This window comes from Eptatretus burgeri, chromosome 7 (assembly GCF_056783735.1).
Source record: "Eptatretus burgeri isolate ZD-2024b chromosome 7, Ebu_testis_v1, whole genome shotgun sequence".
Classification (NCBI taxonomy): Eukaryota; Metazoa; Chordata; class Myxini; order Myxiniformes; family Myxinidae; genus Eptatretus; species Eptatretus burgeri.
In genome coordinates this window covers 93,708,755-93,722,536 of record NC_140967.1, presented here as the reverse complement: position 1 = coordinate 93,722,536, position 13,782 = coordinate 93,708,755, and the positions used below count along the sequence as shown (strand labels likewise).

The window sequence follows — 13,782 nt, the reverse complement described above, 5'->3', positions numbered from 1 at the left end:
ATTCGTTGAGGAACTTTTGCATGTATAACATACAAGTCAAGAACATTAGGAGACATCAGTGTATTTTTACACGAATATTATCAAAACATCAGTGTACAATGAACAAAACAATGCGGTGTGTGAGATTTGAACCCGAGATCCCGGAGTCATGAGCTGTGTGCTCGGAAGGGCACAACAAAAACAGGCCAACAATTTGAAGGTGAAGGTTCATGGTGACCCCATGGAAATTATTTCAGCACTTGAAAAAATAAATGGAGATGGAATAGAGGTACCAAAGTCTTTCTATATGATATTTAGTGAGTCTTTCTATACCTTTCTATACCAAAACATTCGGGGCTCTGGTGTCAATCGCATCATGATCCTGCAAACCAACATGGCAGCTGCCTGGTGAGACATAAAAATTGTGGTTTGAGTCATGTTAAAGACCTTACCCCAAAGGCAAGCTCAGACTATGGCTCATTGCCAATCCCCAGAAGCACAAATCCAGGGCCAATTTTGGCCATTTTCACACAGCGTCCCATCTGGTGATTCTGTGCATCAGGGAGTTGATTTTCATCGCATCACAAGGTTTCCGATGCAGAAAAGGCGTGCCGACAGCCGGCCGACCAGCGGCACTAAGGTATGCATGCAGCTCGTGTTCGGAAGTGAATTCTTGTGCAAATTGGAATCCACAGTCGAACTTCAAAGTTGATTTTCAGACATGGATTCCAAGGTAAAAGTAAGGTCAAGGCTGACCGAAGATTTAGATTTCTTTTTCGATTTGGTAAAAGGGATTTTTGGGCAGAGCTGCTTTGCCGGTAACAGTGATTTCGTACAGTACCAACCCAGTCTGACAAGAGAGTGCAGATGTTGTGCACTTACCTTCAACTTATTTACCTTCCACAGATCTCCTAATGTCTCTGTTCTCCAGTTTTGTCCTTCCCACTCCCACCCCTCTTGTCACATGCCCCCCTTGGTGTGCGTTGTGTGTTAGCTCTCATACGAGCCTCGACAAGGTATACAAAAAAAAAAGTTGTCAAGTCTGGGCTCGATTCCTGGACTGACTATAAAGTGTCGGAATGGCGCTTCACAGGTTGGGAGATGAACTTCCCTCAGGTGCGTCGTCCCTCGGGTGCAGGTTAAGCCGGATGTCCCGTTTGCTAGCATTAGTAGGTAGATGAGCTTGGCATTGGCTTAAAAGGTAAGGTGGCTGGCTTAATATCTTATGGTCTTGAGTTTGTGCCCCTGTCGTGCCATTAAATAACACTAGGTGGGTTGAGCCAGCCTGTTATCCTTCCGAGGTGGGAAAAATGAGAATAGTAACAGCTTACTGGAAACAGGGGGACACTGCATCAGCGGCACAGCCATGCTCCCAGCAATGATGCACCCAGCAGCCACAAGCTGCATACAAAAGAATGACAAGTAGGGAGACGGATATCAAAGATCCCGCAGCGTCCTTTCCAAAGACTTGGCGAGTTATCACCGGGACATTGAACGAATCACAAACTCTTCAGTCAAACGTCAGGCCAAGGCAGCCGATTCATGAAAGACTTTGGCCAAACTTCCCGCTCAGCCAATGCAACTAAAAGGTGGAACTACTGCCGCTGCTGCTGCTGCTGCTGCTGCCACCATTTCCACAACTACTACATTTTGGTGACCATTTTAGGTCAGCCACAAATGGTCGACGAGTTTAATAGACAGACCACACATAATTGGCAGAACACCTCTTTCTTCAGGGTGAGTGTCCCTGCAATTCTCCAGAGCCTAACCCAGTTTCCACAATGGATCCAAAACCTCAATGCTTCTGCAATTAGCTGGATTCAAGAGCCATAGCCTGTCGATTCTTGAATTCCATTCCAATGTCCACACCACTGCATGATGTACCTTTTTCTTTTTTGTCGTTGTGGCTCTATTAACACGAGCGCACACGCACACGCGACATGTACTCTAAGGGTCAGAAACATGTTTAGTAGATTGTCGGCGTGTGATACATTGAGAAATAATAATTGAGAATTGGAACATTGCAGAATAGAAGAGGGAGAGGATACAAGAAAGACAGATACATAGGTGGAGAGGAGAGCAGAGAGGGATAGATGGTTTGTTATAATGGGCATGGAGGAAAGGATGGTGTATGAGAACACAGAGAAACGGATGTGGAGGGGGATAAAAGGTTGATAAGTTCCACATTTTCAGAGGGTACTATGTAGATGACCACCAAGTAATATGAAACAAAAACAAGAAATAGAACCAAGGAGCAGCATATTGAGGTTGATCAAAGGAAATGCCCGGAAATACTGTGCAATAGGATGCAAATGTCGAGATTCCTGGGCACAAATGTACTTCAATGGAAGCGATTACGCAACAGCTGGGAATTTCATGCCAGCAGCGACGACCTCAAAGACCGTTCGTTAGCATGGCCAGGATATCTCTCACAGCCTGTATGAAACGGCTGCGAGACTGGAGGTCTGTGGGATGCAGGGATATGACAGGGAGGAGGAAGCGTTAATGAGATTGTCCCCATTTCCGTTTGGCGGCGCCACATAGGGTCCAAGGGCTGGGAAAAGAAAACAGGCGAAGAAGCTGGGAGAGATAGAAAAAGAGATGGAGATGAAGAGAGAGAGAGAATAAGTGGGAGATAAACAGAGGGAGCTAGAGAGAGGGAGAGAGAGAGAGAGAGAGAGAGAGAGAGAGAGAGAGAGAGAGAGAGAGAGAGAGAGAGAGAGAGAGAGAGAGAGAGAGAGAGAGAGAGAGAGAGAGAGAGAGAGAGAGAGAGAGAGAGAGAGAGAGAGAGAGAGAGAGAGAGAGAGAGAGAGAGAGAGAGAGAGAGAGAGAGAGAGAGAGAGAGAGAGAGAGAGAGAGAGAGAGAGAGAGAGAGAGAGAGAGAGAGAGAGAGAGAGAGAGAGAGAGAGAGAGAGAGAGAGAGAGAGAGAGAGAGAGAGAGAGAGAGAGAGAGAGAGAGAGAGAGAGAGAGAGAGAGAGAGAGAGAGAGAGAGAGAGAGAGAGAGAGAGAGAGAGAGAGAGAGAGAGAGAGAGAGAGAGAGAGAGAGAGAGAGAGAGAGAGAGAGAGAGAGAGAGAGAGAGAGAGAGAGAGAGAGAGAGAGAGAGAGAGAGAGAGAACAGACAGAAAGACACAAACAGAGAGACACAGACAGAGAGGGAGAGGGAGAGGAAGAGATAGAGATAGGTATAAATAGCGAGGGAGAGAGAGGAAGAGAGAGGAAGAGAGAGGGAGAGAGAGGGAGAGAGAGGGAGGGAGAGGGAGAGAGAGAGGGAGAGGGAGAGAGAGGAAGAGAGAGGGAGAGAGAGGGAGAGAGAGGGAGAGAGAGGGAGAGAGAGAGAGAGGGAGGGAGAGGGAGAGGGAGAGGGAGAGCTCATAGTGAAGAGCATGAACCCAGCTGACGAGGTCATAATCCAACATGGGCCTCGCGAGTTTGCCAGCAGCTTCCTTCCCCTTTTGTAATACACATACTCTCATTGTTTGCTTGCAAATGCATTCCTTTCACTTACAATGGGATCTACAATATTCTTTCTTTGGGTGTGACAATGTTATTTTACAATGGGATGCACGATGTTGGGATGCACGATGTTGGGATGCACGATGTTGGGAAGCACGATGAGGGGAAGCACGATGACTGGAAGCACGATGACTGGATGCACGATGACTGGATGCACGATGATGGGATGCACGATGATGGGATGTACGATGATGGGATGCACGATGAAGGGATGCACGATGATGGGATGCAAGATGATGGGATGCACGATGCTGGGAAGCACGATGATGGGAAGCACGATGATGGGATGCACGATGTTTGGAAGCACGATGTTAGGATGCACGATGTTAGTATGCACGATGTTAGTATGCACGATGTTAGTATGCACGATGTTAGTATGCACGATGTAAGGAAGCACGATGTTCGGAAGCACGATGACAGGAAGCACGATGGTAAGATGCACCGTGATTGGAAGCACGATGTTCGGAAGCACCATGATAAGATGCACGATGTTAGGATGCACGATGATAGGATCAATGACGTAAAATATTACAGTGGGATTTCGCACAAAGATTGCATGACGATTGCACATGATGCGCGATAATTGTACAGGATGTACATACAACATTACAATGGGATATACATATTGATATAATGGGATGTACAATATCCCGTTTAATAAGCCGAAAGGTTGCTGGAAGTGTTGATAAACACTCAAAGCTCCGAGTGTACAATGAAAGCACAAAGTGAGCCGCCGGTAACTGAGTGCCAAATGGCAGGTCCAGGCGATGTTTTACACCATGCGATTTCCCGTGCGGACAGCACACCCCGCGAGCTGTCCATTGACCGGCTCTGCCATAATCATTGACCCCTCCGAGGGGGCTCAACTCCTCAACATGCCCTGGCGTCTCATTACCCACAAGCAATACAATAGTGTGAATGCGCAATTGTTGGAACTTTGCACCTCAAACCGATTGTCCATAGTGCAATGCCCTACATGTGCAACACAGTGTGAAAGTTTCTGTTCGAATGCAACACCTCGTCGACACAAATTGCATGGGACGAGACACCTGATCAGTGGTGAACACATCATTGTGCTCGGTGTACAAGGCAAGTCCTTTACGGGTATGCAGCGCGCGATCATCGTGACCGTCCCATCGTGGGTATTCCCAGCCAGGGATGTTTAACATCCAAACCGAGCCGGCCTTACCCTTTGCCTGGGCAGCAGAAGATCCACGCTGGTTGGTTCCGTGCGTGGTGCGCTCTGTGATCTCGATAGCTCAACACTCCTCAGGGAGGGGAGGGGATTCAGGCGGAGCCGGTGCAGGGAGGGTGAAGAGGGCGGTTCAAACGGTCTCCGCAGGTTATATGCACAGTTATATATGTGTGTATATGTATATATATATATATATATATATATATATATATATATATATATATGTATATATATATATATATATATATATATATATATATATGTATGTATATATATATATATATATATATATATATATATATATATATATATATATATATACAAAAATGCAAAGGCACACACAAATACAGACACACACACTTCGTTTTTTTCACACACACAGCTCTTCCTAACAATTCCATCATACACAAAAAATAAAAATAAAATAAAATAAAAAAACAAACACACACACACACACACACACACACACACACACCCAAACAAAAAACAAATAAACACACATGAACACACATACCCAAACAAAAAACAAACACACAACAAATACAAACACATAAACACATACCCAAACTAGAGGGGGAGCACTCGGTAGAGTGCAAAACCTCCGCCGCCAATACTGCTAGGTCACTCAAGTGAACCTGATATCCTATTCATTCAATTTGACGTCAACAGTGCTCACAGAGTTATAGTTTGCAACTTTTCCTTTTACATACTCAATTCATTCGTCATAACTAGATTCCTTGAGACAGAAATTGATTTTACGTGGGTATATCCACCTGAAGTTCCAAAATCAGCCGCAATTATAATTTTGGCATGGTTTTTGTTGGAAATCACTTATAACGTGTAGAAATGCAAAAAAAAAAATTAAAATATTTTTTCAAAATGGCCGCCATAGCGGCCATATTGGATTTTGGACCAAGTCCAAAATCTAATGGCATGATCCTTGGACCAGACCTAACCCCCCCCCCCCCCACCAAGTTTCGTCAAAATCCGTCAAGGAGTTTTTCCGTAATACTGTTAACAAACAAACAAACAAACAGAAAGGGGGTGAAAACAGTAACCTCCGATCTTCGATGGCGGAGGTTGACAAGACAAAGACACACACACACACACACACACACACACACACACACACACACACACACACACACACCTCTTCCTAACAATTCCATCACACACAAAAAATTAAAATAAAATAAAATAAAAAACAAACACATACACACACACAAACACACATACCCAAACAAAAAACAAATACACATACCCAAACAAAAAACAAATAAAAACACACAAACAAATACCCAAACAAAACACACACACACACACACACACACACACACGTTTGCCACATTGCATGGAGAAGAATATAAACAAACATACAGGTGCAGTGAAACGCTTCTGTTAACTAGAACGGCTCTTGGTCGAGCCTCCGCCAGGCTGAACAGTCAACGTTTCGGATCCCACTGATAGGCCGAATCTGCATCGAGACCAGTGGTTCTTAACCTTTTTGGCCCCGCGACCCCATCAGACATTCTTGGTCAGTCCCGTGACCCCCGAAACAAAAATTGGAAAAAAAAACAGCCCGATTTAACAAAAACATGTCTGCCAATACTCAGTCAATGGGTATTTGATGTTATTTATGACCCCTTCATGACCCCCGGAAAAACCCCAAACAACCCCCAGGTTAAGAACTGCTGATCTAGACAATTCGTCCTTGTTCCACCAAAATATAATCGGCTTGTTGCTGTCACCAACTCAACTCATCCACCAAAGTTTTGTCATAACATATCCATAAATTTTGAGATATCACGCTATATATCATTTTTGGCCACATCACTAAATGCATAAGAATTGCTTTAAAAATTTGCGGATCCGAGTCTTCACCAAGATAGAACCAATTTGTCCTTGTCACACAACCAAATTACATCTGAATCTGTCCATAACTTCTTGAAATATCCTGCTCACAGACGGACAAACAAAGAAGACAGGGGTGAAAACATAACCTTCGGTGGCAGAGATAATTATAATGACAATCAAATTAATGGAGGCCCTCAATGGAGACCCTCGACGATTGAGGCCCTCAATGTCAGACGTGAGATCAGGGCCATCTCTCTGGACAGATCTCATGCTTTTGATACAATCTGGCATCCTGTCTTAATCTTCAAACTCTCTGCCTTTGGCATCCAAGGCCAACTCCACACATGGCTAACTGACTTCCTCTACTCTCGGAGCCAATGTGTGGGACTCAAAGGAATCCTTTCATCTCCGCTCCCTGTCAAGGCTGGAGTGCCTCAAGGCTCAGTCCTATTCCTGATCTTCATCAATGATCTCTTCCACTGAAAATCCTCCTTATCTATTTTCTGATTACTCCATCATCTTCTGTGACACCCCTCATCCTTCAGACAGGCAGGATGCAGCCTCTTCCTCCTCTTCAGACATTGGAAAAATTCACAAGCTCATCAAAGACTTGGAATGTGCCATTCAATCCTAACAACTCTCACTATCTCTCTCCGAAAGGACGGTCTGGCAAACTCACCAATCGACCTTCTTAACAATCCTCTTGAGGAGGTTCAGTAATTCAAACTCCTGGGTCTGACCATCACCCATGATCTTTTTTGGTCAAAGCATATTTCAAAGTCAGCCTCCAAACCCAGCTGCCAACTGAGCATCCTCCATCACACAAAGTCCTTCCTTGGCAGACCTGAACTCCTATCCACCGAAAAGGCCTTCATCCGCAGCTTGATGGACTCCTGATGCCCCCTCTGGGCTGGCTCCCCTGCCTCAAATCTTGCTCAGCTTGACACAATGGAAACCAAGGCCTTTAAGATTATTGGAATATCCCACGATGAACTTGAGTCCATGGGCCTATTACTTTGCCATGGCAGACAAGTCGGTGGTCTCTCCGTCTTCTCCCGCCTCCTTTCTGGTCTTGTACCCTCTGCTATTTCTGTGCTTTATCCCCCTGCCCCAGGTTTCTGAAGGGGCTCGTACAGTCCATGATCATCAACCCCCTTCTTGTGAAACGACCTAAATCCAGAATCACTGATCACCTCCACTCATTTGTTCCTCTTTTTTCCCCACCTGTAGAATAAACTTTCACATCCTCTTCAATCTCATTCTTCCCTCCAGGTCTTCAATAAAGCTGTTCACCACCATCTCAAATAATCCCTAATCCTCAACCATGATATTTTCTTCCCATGTTAACCACTCCAAATCCCTCCTTCCAATTCTCCAGCTTTCCCTCCTTGGAGTTTCCTTCTGTATCCATCTTGTTCACCCCATGCAACCACTGTATATCCATATTTTCTACCATGCGTGTGTGTCTTGCATCCTGTTTTTGTCTGTTACATCCTGATCCGTTCAGTGTACTTACTAGCTCTACCATGAGCCCCGATTATGTGTACAAAAAAAAAATACGACCACTGGACCTGCAGCTTATCTGGGCCCTGGCCTTATATTGTAACCCAAATTTGGTAGCATTCTGACTCGTGGGTCTAGAGAGGAAGATCTTTGAAGGAATTTATGCAATTTTCCAAAATTTTACTAAGTCCGCCATTTTGACACACTTCCGGTCATGTGATCGGCATGACTTCTGCAATTTAACATCACAACCATGTCCTCATGTTGTAACCCAAAATTGGTAGCATTTTGACTGGGGGAGGGGAGGGGGGGTCTGGAGAAGAAGATTTGTTGAAGGAATTAATGCGATTTCCCAAAAGTTGACCAAGTCGGCTATTTTGACACATTTCCGGTCATGTGATCAGCAAAACCTCCACAATTTAACATCCCTATCCTTGGCCTAATGTTGTAACCCAAATTTCTTCGTATTCTGACTGGTGTGTCTGGAGAAGATTTTTGAAGGAATTTATGCAACCGCCATTTTGACGTACTTCCGGTCACGTGATCGGCATGGCCTCCTCAATTTAACACCAAGACCTTGTCCTGATGTATCTACAAGTGAAGCTCCAACTCCTCTGAAAGTCTTTGGAAAGTTTAACACAAAGTTATTTCTGTACCATACACAAGAGTATATTTACGAACATATTTCGTTCTTCGTTTCAAAGCTCACTCGTTTGAGTTCAAAGGTATCGGCAAAGCAATGAATACAAAACATAATTGTTAGGGTTTGCACATTATAAGCATTGCATCACTGTGAGTTATCATTGTACGTCCGTTGTTATAAACATGAGCTTTGGCAAGAATTGTGAAAACAAATAAGACAAAGTAATTTAAAGACAAAACAGTAAAGACTCTTCAGTTCAATATTTCAGCCTAAAGTAACCTTCATAAAGTACTACAACAATGGATTTAAAATATGTTCATGTCAGTGTACTTCAAAGTGGACGAGGATCATTATATGTCGTCTTGCACTTGGCGTAAAATAGAGTCGTAAAATGGGCTTTCATGTGAATTATAACCTGTTTTAAACTACATCTGATTGCCTGGCAGGATAGCCCAGAGGACCCATCTGCGAGCACAGATTGTTGCTGAACGTTAAAGGTACGATGGTGTTTTTCACCAAGATTTGGTGAGTTAATCGCCAGTACCTGAAAGAAAATGACAAATAACTGCCCAAATCACCTTTCGTCAAATGTCAAGCTTGGCCACCCGGTTTGTAAAAGACTTGGGCCAAAACGTAACCCAGCTGACCCCACACGAAGATGTGGTCGTAGTGATGTAATAGACTCTGTAATCTGTCTCTCAGTCGAAAATGATATTATCTGGGAATATGAACAAAACCTCTTCTTTTTTGGTTTCCATGGTTTCCACTTACTTGTGCAGTCAACTTACAACCACAGGTAAGTTTTAGCCTCAAATGTCATTTAACCACTTTAACCACACGTTACTTGCTGCAGCCATGTCGTAGTGATCATAATGGCATCACCTTCCAAAGCATTTCACTGTCCCAATGACAAAGCTAATTATCGACCTGTAATGTTTATCACTTGATCGCTCTCCAACTCAAAAGGATCAACTAGCCCTATGTAAGTTAGTTACATCATCAGCGATCAGCAAAACTTTTCTTCCATGGGAGATGGATGCACCATTATGACACTGAGAGTAGGAGACAGCCAATGGGGTACAGCACAAAGGATCCCCAGCGCCGACTTGGCTCCGTCAGATTTTCATCTCTTCCTCAAACTTAAGGAACACCTTCGTGGAGAACATTTTTCTTCTGATGATGATGTCAAGGCCGCTGTGAAGCACTGATTAAGTCTATCGTGATGGCATCACAAAACTACTCGAACGTTGGCAGATACCACAGAAGTGAAAAGGTTGAACAAAAGGGAAGAATGAAAATTGATGTCAGCATCAATCTTTGGTTCATTTGAATATCTTTACCTGTTTTGGAGAAAAATAATAAGAGGCTTTAATTTTCAACACATGTACGTGCGTGTGTGTGTGTGTGTGTGTGTGTGTGTGTGTGTGTGTGTGTGTGTGTGTGTGTGTGTGTGTGTGTGTGTGTGTGTGTGTGTGTGTGTGTGTGTGTGTGTGTGTGTGTGTGTGTGTACAGTAGACTAGGCGTAAGTCGTCACCATTGGGACCGAGAAAAAAGTGACGACTTACGCGTATGCGAACATTCATGATGACTGTGGGGTGAAGGATGAAGTCGCGCGTGGCCTGGACACATATGTGTGAGAGCCGGCTATTGTACCAAAAGGAAAACACAATCCTCGGGGCATAGGTGGGGGTGAGTTGGTGAGTTGTAAAGTGATCAAGCAAAGATGGAATTCATGAATGAGTTTTTCAAAAGTAAAGATAATGAACAACTCTGTAAGACAACTCGTATACCATCGGTGATGGTATGGTGACAAATTACATGACACACAGTCATCGTGGTGATGATTACCACTCAATGCCTATGTGTAAGTGAGTGCGGTAATGTACAAAACAAGCCAATATAAAACCATTATCGGACTTCAACACTAAGCTCGATCGATCCTTTACTTCTTCGCGAAGTAATCCGTTATGTTTGACTGCCTCAAACTCTTGGGCATCTGGTGCATGAGAAAGGATTCAAACCTGTCATTGTATTCCATGATGTTGGCTGGGCAATCCTCCACCGAAAGACAGTATCGGCCGAATATTTGGCCGAATCGGACGAATCTGCCGAAACCGAATATTTGGCTGAGCCGACATTTGCCGAAACAAGATGATGAGCGCGTCATCGACATCTTCGAAGGACACACATTTCACGCATTTCACACTTCCCACCGGACCTCTCGATCTTCTCCACTTGTCCAAATATCTTGCCCTTATTCTTCAAGATATCGTTCAATGTCTGCCGTTTGATGTCCAACTTCTCAGCTATGTCTGTTTTCTTCATCAGTGGATTTGCCTCGCAAAACTGGATAATGTCGTATTTTTCTTGGTAGGTTTTAGTTGTAAGCTTACGCTTAGTCGCCATTGTCCTGCCTGCAGTGCGATCAACGTGTGTACGCAGTTATAAATTGCCTATCACTGGCGGTGTACACCAATGAGCGAGCATCATGATTCCATGAAATCGGGCTTCTCATGAGGCAGCAGTTCCGTGTGACGAGTTAGGAGTGGTAATTTACTTGAGTTTCCATTACGTGGGAATGCACAACATCTGATGACTTAAACGAAGTGACGACTTAGAGATGACGACTTACAGAGGGATGACCCTTTATTCAAAGGGATTTAACATGAGATAAATTTGGGACTTTTTGACGCTGCCGACTTAGGCGAAGTGACGAGTTACATGCTGCCGACTTACACCTAGTCTACTGTATATATATATATATATATATATATATATATATATATATATATATATATATATATATATATATATATAACCAAACTAGAAGGGCACTCAAATACCTCCGCCACACAATGCCCGATTCAGGAGAGCATATCGGGACCAATAAATTTGTGAAATAGCATGCCATTGAAAAATTAAAAAAATTCTCGGACCTGATCTGGATTTGGATCCTCATCTAATTAGAATCAATTTGTTCATGTCACACACCCAACCTGTCCACCAAGTTTCGTCCAAATCCGTCCACAACTTTTGCAATGTCATGCGATGTATCATTTTGGCCCTTCTCTCCATTGTGACGAATCACTTAAAGAATTCTAATATCCAGATCCAGATTAGAATCTTCACCAAAATCTAAACAATTCGTCCGTACCAGACACTCAACCTGCCCACCAAATTTCATCCGAATCTGTCTACAACTTTTTGAGATATCCTGCAAACAAACAACCAAACAAGAAGAAGACGTCGTGCAGAGGACGATACTTGCAAAATCCATAAAACAAATTTGACTTGAAAAATAATTGGTGGTTGAATTCAATGACCTCTTCAAATTTCAAGTAAATTGGATGAAAATTGAGGATTTGAGAAATTTGGCCTGTGTTGACCTTTTGGTCGATGTTGACCTCAAAGTTAAAATGTGGCTGAATTCAGTGACCTGAAATATAAATCCTCTTCAAATTTCAAGTCAATCAGATGAAAACTGAGGATTTTGGATTGGACCAAAGTTGTTGACCTTTGGCCTACATTGACCTTTTGACCTCAAAAATAAAAAAAAACCTTCTTCTTCCTCAAAAACCTTCTTCCTTATGACAAACTTTACCATGTGGTGAAGTTTCGTGGAGATCGGTTTAAAATCGACCTGTCGGCGATAAACAAACAGACAGACAGAACAAGCCGGTAGGCGGACATGGGTAGTCGACTACCCAACGGAACCTGACGTGATGGGCCCATTCAAAGGGGAATGATCTGATGATTAAGCACAAGAAAATTCATGATTCTAGCTTCAAGGGTTAATGCTGCAGATGGTTTTTTCGTGAAAATACCCACACATTTAGAGGTTTTTCGGCCGTTGCTAGGCAACGGAGGGGTCCATAGCAACGGTTCTTTCCCACACATAACTAGGACATACCATGAACCTACCATACCAGTTTCATGTATATCTGACTCATAGTCTCTGAGATATAACGAACTTCGTTTTTTAATTGTTTTCGACCAGGGTTCATTCAAAGTCTATCTTCTCCCACAGTTTTCATTGGATCCGGCTGGAAATTTTTGACAATATGGCTGAATGTACTGCCCACAGTAGCTTGTGGCCCGATTTTTGATTTTCGAAAAAATTATTTTTTATGATTTTTCAAAAATTTCAAAGTCCCGTTGCTGGGAAACGGTGGTGTCCACAACAACAGTTCTCATTTGCACACAACTAGGTCATGGTATGAACCTACCAACCAAGTTTCATCGAAATCGCTATTCTATTCACTGAAATCGCCATTTAAATACTGATAATAAGGGTAGAAAAAAAAAAATCTAAAAAAAATTTTTTAAGATTTTTTTTTTTCAACTCGATCGACTACCCAATAACAAAATCGACAAATCAATATATTTGAAAAATCTTCGATTTTGCAAGTAACAAACAGACAGACAAGCCGGTAGGCGGCATGGCTGCTCGCTCTTGCTGAAAAGCTGGCCGACGCGACTCGCCGATATTCATGTACATGCTATCAATCAATTTAGCACAATAAATAAGATTATCACAGCCCTCTTAGTTTGCGCACAGAAACCCGCCTTGTGAAATTTCAGCCATGTTTCCAAAGAGACTCGAACAAATGGCAGCCCTGGTAATTCCATTTATCTATTCGCTAAAGTTTTTTTTTATATGATGCTGTAAGACATTCTCCTTGGGCACAAAAAAACAGGTCCCTCGGAGGTCCAGTTTCGGAGGTATTAATTTTTTTGTACAGTCCACAATAAGTGTACGATGTACGATAAAGTATTTTAGCTGTTGCTAAGCAACGGAGGTGTGCATAGCAACCATTCATTTTTGTGTACATGCGAGCCACATTGTACACATTTCACCCAAGTTTCATCAAAATCAGACTCTTTCTCTTCGAGATATTCGCAATAAACCGTTTCTGGAAAGGTTCGACATGTACTCGCCAAAAACCTATCTCCTCCTACAAATATTTTTTGTTAGGGCTGCAAATGGGCATGAAGGGAGCAAGATAGATTGCGCACAGAACTCTAAGCTTCGATTTTTTTTTTGAATTTTTTTCGATTTTCTGACCACTTTAAAGGGCCGTTGCTATGCCGTT

The 13,782-nt window shown here is 43.2% G+C and overlaps 1 protein-coding gene across 5 annotated transcripts in view; it reads right to left on the bottom strand.

Annotated features, from left to right (window-relative positions):
- The window catches only part of LOC147023821 (uncharacterized), a 373,912-nt gene extending 369,096 nt beyond the window's left edge, over window positions 1-4,816 (bottom strand). For 3 of the 5 annotated variants that reach the window (XM_085889658.1, XM_085889651.1, XM_085889657.1), the window contains exon 1: window positions 4,684-4,816. The gene's annotated coding sequence lies outside the window, so the exon portion shown is untranslated. The remainder of the gene's footprint in view (window positions 1-4,683) is intronic. The other 2 variants (XM_085889653.1, XM_085889654.1) reach the window with 2 other exon arrangements.
- Between the last annotated feature and the right edge of the window lie 8,966 nt (window positions 4,817-13,782).